We start from the raw sequence: 6,940 nt of genomic DNA, 5'->3' as shown, positions 1-6,940 counted from the left end.
GCTCATCAGCAAGGCTTTGAGATATTCAAGACTGACACAGGCTACAACTACATCTCTTCCAGTAGGATGAATATCTTATAGCTGACTTATTTTTTTTTCCTCTTTAATGGACTGTTTTTGCTAGGTTGACTTCTAGGCAGAAGTAGGCAGAAACACCCAGAAAATCCTCACAGAAGCAAATTCCTTATTATATATGTATACACATCCTCTCGGTACTGTTTCTCAGTAGCACCCTGCCTAATACATATGCATATACATTTTGTTTCTCCATTCATCCATTGATGATTATTTGAGTTGTTTGCACCTTTTGGTTATTTTGAATAATGCTGCTATGAACATAGGTGTACAAAGAATATTCAGTTTTAATTTCTCATAATTAAATTTTGGTCTAATTGTTGTTGGGCAGAATAGTTGATACTAAAAAATACCTACATGAATGTGAAGTTCTACACCTTCTACCACTCTACTGGTCCCTTCCCTGGTTCCTATCCTCCTCTCTAATCCCGACATTTAGATGCTTCCTAAAGTCCATGACTCACTTTTCCCTCCAACTTATTTTCCAGGGCAATCTCATCTCACACAGATGTCTCTCAGATTCATCTTGTCTTGCCTACTTTTCTGTACTTCAATCACATATTTCTATCTATCTCCCGGTCAGATCACAAAAATCCCTCACTAGTAATATTTCAAAAACAAACTTTATCATTTTCTTGGTAAATATCCCCTTTCTTCTAACGGCACTGGTGTTTTCCCAGTCCTCAAGTTCAGAATCTTGGGAGCTTCCGTGATTCCTTTATGGTTAACTGGTTGCCAACACCCACATGCTTGTGTGCTAAGGTGCTTCAGTCCTTTCCAACTCTTAGCAACCCTATGGACTGTAGCCCTCCAGGCTGCTCTGTCTATGGGATTCTCCTGGCAAGAATACTGGAGTCGATTGCCATGCCCTCCTCCAGGGGATCTTCCAGACCCAGGGATCGAACCTGTGTCTCTTAAGTCTCTTGCACTGGCAGGTGGGTTCTTTACCACCAGCACCACCTATGAAGCCCGCCAACGCCTACAGACTCACCCATACACCACCACCCTCACCTTCCCTTTCTTCTATTCTCTAGATCTCTATTCAGACCCTTACTGCATGGTTCTTACCTTCAGACTCTTGCCCTCCTGATCTGTTTTGCCTACCATTGCCACAATAATATTCTCAGAGTGCATACTATTTCCCTGTTCAAAACACTCTCAGTGTTCCTTCATTATCTTAAAAATATAGTCCATACTCCTTAGTGGCATTCAAGTCAAATCATTGAATGAAATGGTCTCAAGTTACCATTTTACCCTTATTGTTCAATTGTTTACTTTCTATTTTAATAGAAATAAACAATGAGCCCTGTACTTCTTTAATTTTACTCATATAGTTTCTGTTTTGGGTGGAAAATTACTATAAATAATTAATAATATACACAAAAATTAAGAAAATAATACAATGAATCTCTCACATACCTGTCACAGGGCCCCAGCTACCACCAACCATTGGTCAACTCTGCTCTGTCCAGACCCATCCACTCTCCCAAACAACATGTCATTTCACCCACAAAAATCTCAGTATGCTTTTCTAAAAGATAAGAACTCGTTTTGACATAACCACGACAGCATTAGCACATTAAAAACATTACCATTAATTGATTAACATCATTGCAATAAAATCTGTTTTAGAAACACAATTTGACATTTTTGAGACAACTGAAAATTTTTTAAAGTTTCAGACTTTGAATTGTCTCATAAATATAAAAATGGAGATTTTGTCCTACAGTTTAAAAATGCAATATATTTCAAATGGAATATATTTCTCCATTTCATCATAGAACTACATTTCTAAATTCCACCCATTGATCCAGGCTCAGTCACTTGCTACCTCCTCCACATACACTTCCCTAATCTCATAAATGGAAAGTTAAATCTGCTTTTCTTCTTGTTGGTTTACTCATCTGTTAGCCCCTAAGGGCAGTATGTTATTTATTTATGATATTTATTTACATAAATATTTTCCCGATGAGACTATAAACTCCTTGAGGTGTGAGTTATCCCTGTCCTGAACAGTACATGTAAGAATCGTGTCATATACCACTGCTAAGTCGCTTCAGTTGTGTCCAACTCTCTGCGACCCCAGTGACAGCAGCCCGCCAGGCTCCCCCTGTCCCTGGGATTCTTCATGCATGAACACTAGTGTTCTCAAAGTGATGTTCTTCATGCAACAACAACACCCTCATCTAGAAATTTGTTGGAAATGTCAGTTTTCAGACTGACCTCCATTCCTACTGAATTGAAAATTTTGGATGTGGGTCCCAGTGATCAGTGCTTTAGTAAACCCTCCAGGTTATTCTGATGCACGCTAAAGTTGTCTTCCCCTGGAGAAGGAAATGGCAACCCACTCCAGTATTCTTGCCTGGAAAATTCCATGGACAGAGGAGCCTGGTGGATTACAGTCCATGGGGTCATAAGAGTCGGACACGACTTAATGACTAAACCACAAAGTTTGAGAGTACACATAGTAGAAACTCTTTAGGCCATCTATAAGATATGAATCCAGCTATAAAGTATCTTAACTACTTTGGAGAACAAGAATAGTATTGCCCAGTGGACAACTCCATTGGGTCCTTTGGTGATCCAAGGAAACAGATTGTAGATGTATAGGTCATGATCATTTCTAGAAAAGAATGCATAATGAGATTCGTGGAGGGTGTACCTGGAACATCTGTAGCTGGGTCACTGATAATAGTGTCATTATGGAATGCCAATATTCCTGGGATGTTAGCCAGAGTGGAGGTAATTATTTTCTGAAAATCACTAGGGTATAAACTCAGTCTGAAATAAATCCATTTCACATTGCAAGGTGACACTGGACAGATCTCAAACACAATTTATTTTTGAGAAGGCAGATAAGCTTGTGGTAAAAAGATAATGACCATACACAGAGACGTTAAAGGTCAGTGCCTCCAAAATAAATTTTTGCTTATTGCCACTACATCAGTGGCACAAACTAAGTCGTATCTCTGAATGATGCTGTATTACAGTGAGTGCTACAACTCATAGATGAATGGTTTATGTTGTAAGAATGTATCTTGTGGTTATATCATATTTGGCATGGCAAAGCATATTGCAGAAATTCTAGTCTCTGCCTACAAATTGTAATCTAAGTAAAATAGGTGGGATTTATTGCAAATCCAAATCTTAAGAAAATCTAAATGAGTCAGAATAAGAAAGTTTTGGATAGAACTGGAATCTTTCAATGATTGGAATTAACTAAAAATAAGGCAACAGTACAAGATTTTGAGACTGGCTATCAGATTAAAAGATCTTTTTTATTGGCGTATAGTTAATTGACAACGTTGTGTTTGTTTCAAGTGTACAGGAAAGTAATACATTCTTCTTCAAATTCTTTTTCATTATCAGTTCAGTTCAGTCGCTCAGTCGTGTCCAACCCTTTGCAACCCTTGAATCGCAGCACGCCAGGCCTCCCTGTCCATCACCATCTCCCGGAGTTCACTCAGACTCACGTCCATCAAGTCAGTGATGCCATCCAGCCATCTCATCCTCTGTCATCCCCTTCTCCTCCTGCCCCCAGTCCCTCCCAGCATCAGAGTCTTTTCCAGTGAGTCAATTCTTCGCAAGAGGTGGCCAAAGTATTGGAGTTTCAGCTTTAACATCATTCCTTCCAAAGCAATCCCAGGGCTGATCTCCTTCAGAATGGACTGGTTGGATCTCCTTGCAGTCCAAGGGACTCTCAAGAGTCTTCTCCAATACCACAGTTCAAACGCATCAATCCTTTGGCGCTCAGCCTTCTTCACAGTCCAACTCTCACATCCATACATGACTACTGGAAAAACCATAGTCTTAACTAGACGGACCTTAGTCGGCAAAGTAATGTCTCTGCTTTTGAATATGCTATCTAGGTTGGTCATAACTTTTCTTCCAAGGAGTAAGCGTCTTTTAATTTCATGGCTGCAAACACCATCTGCAGTGATTTTGGAGCCCCCCAAAATAAAGTCTGACACTGTTTCCACTGTTTCCCCATCTATTTCCCATGAAGTGATGGGACCAGATGCCATGATCTTCGTTTTCTGAATGTTGAGCTTTAAGCCAACTTTTTCACTCTCCTTTTTCACTTTCATCAAGAGGCTTTTTAGTTCCTCTTCACTTTCTGCCATAAGTGATTACAAACTATTGAATTTAGTTCCCTGTACTATACAGTTTGTTTATCCTTGTTGTCTATCTATTTTTTTATATACAGTATTGTGTGTATGTTAATTCCAAACTTGTAATTTATCTCTGCTCCCAACAAAAAGAAATGTTTTTAATCTAGACATTAAGAGGAAAAATGTTATTGGGACAAATTGTGGTGAGGAGACTGAAAGATTGATGATAACTCTGGAGAGATGGAGGAAATGAAGGGATCCTGGGCATAAGCACCATGGACAGCCACAGGATGGGATTCCTGTGAATTGTCTTAGAAATGGCTTTACTGGGCTTCACTGATGGCTCAGTGGTAAAATATTTGCCTGCCAATGCAAGAGACACAGGTTCAATTCCCAATCTGGGATCCCAGATGCCGTGGAGCAACTAAGCCTGTGGGCCACAACTACTGAGCCTGTGCTCTAGAGTCCTGGAGCTGTAACTACTGAAGCCTTGGAGCCCATGCTCTGCAACAAGAGAAGCAACTGCAGTGAGAAGCTCTTGTACCACGATGAAGAGGAGCCCCAGATTGCGGCAACTAGAGAAAAGTCCACGCAGCAATGAAGACCTAACTCAGCCAAAAATAAGTAAACAAACAAATAATGTAAATCTTATTTGGTGAATCAATTTGGGAGAAGCCTTGAACTCTACCATCTTTGACTTTGAAATGACCCAGTTTATCAAGAAGGCTCTTGTTATTGGTGGGAAAAGATACATTTGAAGATCATTAGTATTGAAAAGAACCAACTTCCTGCATCTCTCTCCCGCTATGACCCACACAGGGTAAGTTCTGGGGAGCATCTCCACCCTCAAGCAACTGGTGGCAGATGGCAAACTGAGGAGGACTAAGGAAATGCTTGAAAAGAGATTTCCCATAGGAACAAAACCATGAACACATATAAGTGCTGTAGAGCTGGAAGGAAATACTTTACAGGTACAATGGGTCAAGTAAGCATTGTTTTCCTTTTAATCATTTGTCCCATTTAAAATTTTTTTGCAAGAACTGGTTTTAAAATTCAATTAAATTTTATAATTATGTAAGCTATTTACATAATTTCAAATCTAAAAAATAAGAATATTTAAAGAAATCAACTGTTTCCCACTCCCTACATGTATTCCCTTCATTTCTTTATATATAACCTTAAAACATTTTAAACTGCTTATTTTCCTATTATCTTTAAGCATAAACAGATGCATACATATATTACTTTTTTCTTAGATGAACATTATCTGTAATTTTCTTTACCTTAAAGAAGCTTTCTTGTTCTGGCCACTTTATAATGTCATCTCTGTAAGAAAATGTATTTGAGTTTAGATTAACTGCCTCTTTATAAGTTAGCACTCACATCAAGTTTTGTTCAATAATCTATTCATTTAAGAAATGTTTGCATGCATGCTCAGCCACTCAGTTGTGTCTGACTCTTTGCAACCCTATGGACTGTAGCCGACTAGTTTCCTCTGTCCATGGGATTTTCCAGGAAAGAATACTGAGGTGGGTTGCCCTTTCCTCCTCTAAGGAATCTTCCTGATTCAGGGATCAAATCTTCGTCTCCTTCATCTCCTGAATTGGCAGGCAGGTTCTTTACCACTGAATCACCTGAGAAGCCCCAAGAAATATTTACTAAATAACAATAATAGACCTAGGGTTAGTTCCAGATTTTGTGGGCTTTAAAACTCCTATAATATTGGAGCCTCTCTTTGAGAAAAGGAATTAAAAATGGGTATTATACAACTCGCATCAGTTCAGTTCAGTCGCTCAGTCTGTCCGACTCTTTGCGACCCCATGAATCGCAGTACGCCAGGCCTCCCTGTCTATCACCATCTCGCGGAGTTCACTCAGACTCACGTCCATCGAGTCAGTGATGCCATCCAGCCATCTCATCCTCGGTCGTCCCCTTCTCCTCCTGCCCCCAATCCCTCCCAGCATCAGAGTCTTTTCCAGTGAGTCAACTCTTCTCATGAGATGGCCAAAGTACTGGAGTTTCAGCTTTAGCATCATTTCTTCCAAAGCAATCCCAGGGCTGATCTCCTTCAGAATGGACTGGTTGGATCTCCTTGCAGTCCAAGGGACTCTCAAGAGTCTTCTCCAACACCACAGTTCAAAAGCATCAATTCTTCGGCGCTCAGCTTTCTTCACAGTCCAGCTCTCACATCCATACATGACCACAGGAAAAACCATAGCCTTGACTAGACAGACCTTAGTCAGCAAAGTAATGTCTCTGCTTTTGAATATGCTATCTAGGTTGGTCATAACTTTTCTTCCAAGGAGTAAGCGTCTTTTAATTTCATGGCTGCAATCACCATCTGCAGTGATTCTGGAGGCCCAAAAAATAAAGTCTGACACTGTTTCCACTGTTTCCCCATCTATTTGCCATGAAGTGATGGGACCAGATGCCATGATCTTCATTTTCTGAATGTTGAAACTCGCATCATCACTCAGTAATAAACTGCCATGTCAGGGACCCATGCAAGCTTCTCCAGCATCATTGAAAATCAGATTCTGCATGGGTTTGTGCTAGGGACTGTACTGGTGGTTCATACACACAGAAAACATGATCCCTTATTTTATGGAACTTGTACTGTGGTGCAGGTGCTGGAGACAGAGATTAAACACAGACGCTCAAGATGAATATACAATCACAAATTGTAGTCATTTCTCTGTTAATGGGCTGAATTGCATCCCACATCCCCGCCTCTCTGAAGTCATATGTTGAAG

This window comes from Ovis aries, chromosome 2 (assembly GCF_016772045.2).
Source record: "Ovis aries strain OAR_USU_Benz2616 breed Rambouillet chromosome 2, ARS-UI_Ramb_v3.0, whole genome shotgun sequence".
Lineage (NCBI taxonomy): Eukaryota > Metazoa > Chordata > Mammalia > Artiodactyla > Bovidae > Ovis > Ovis aries.
Note: the sequence above shows the minus strand (reverse complement) of the source record.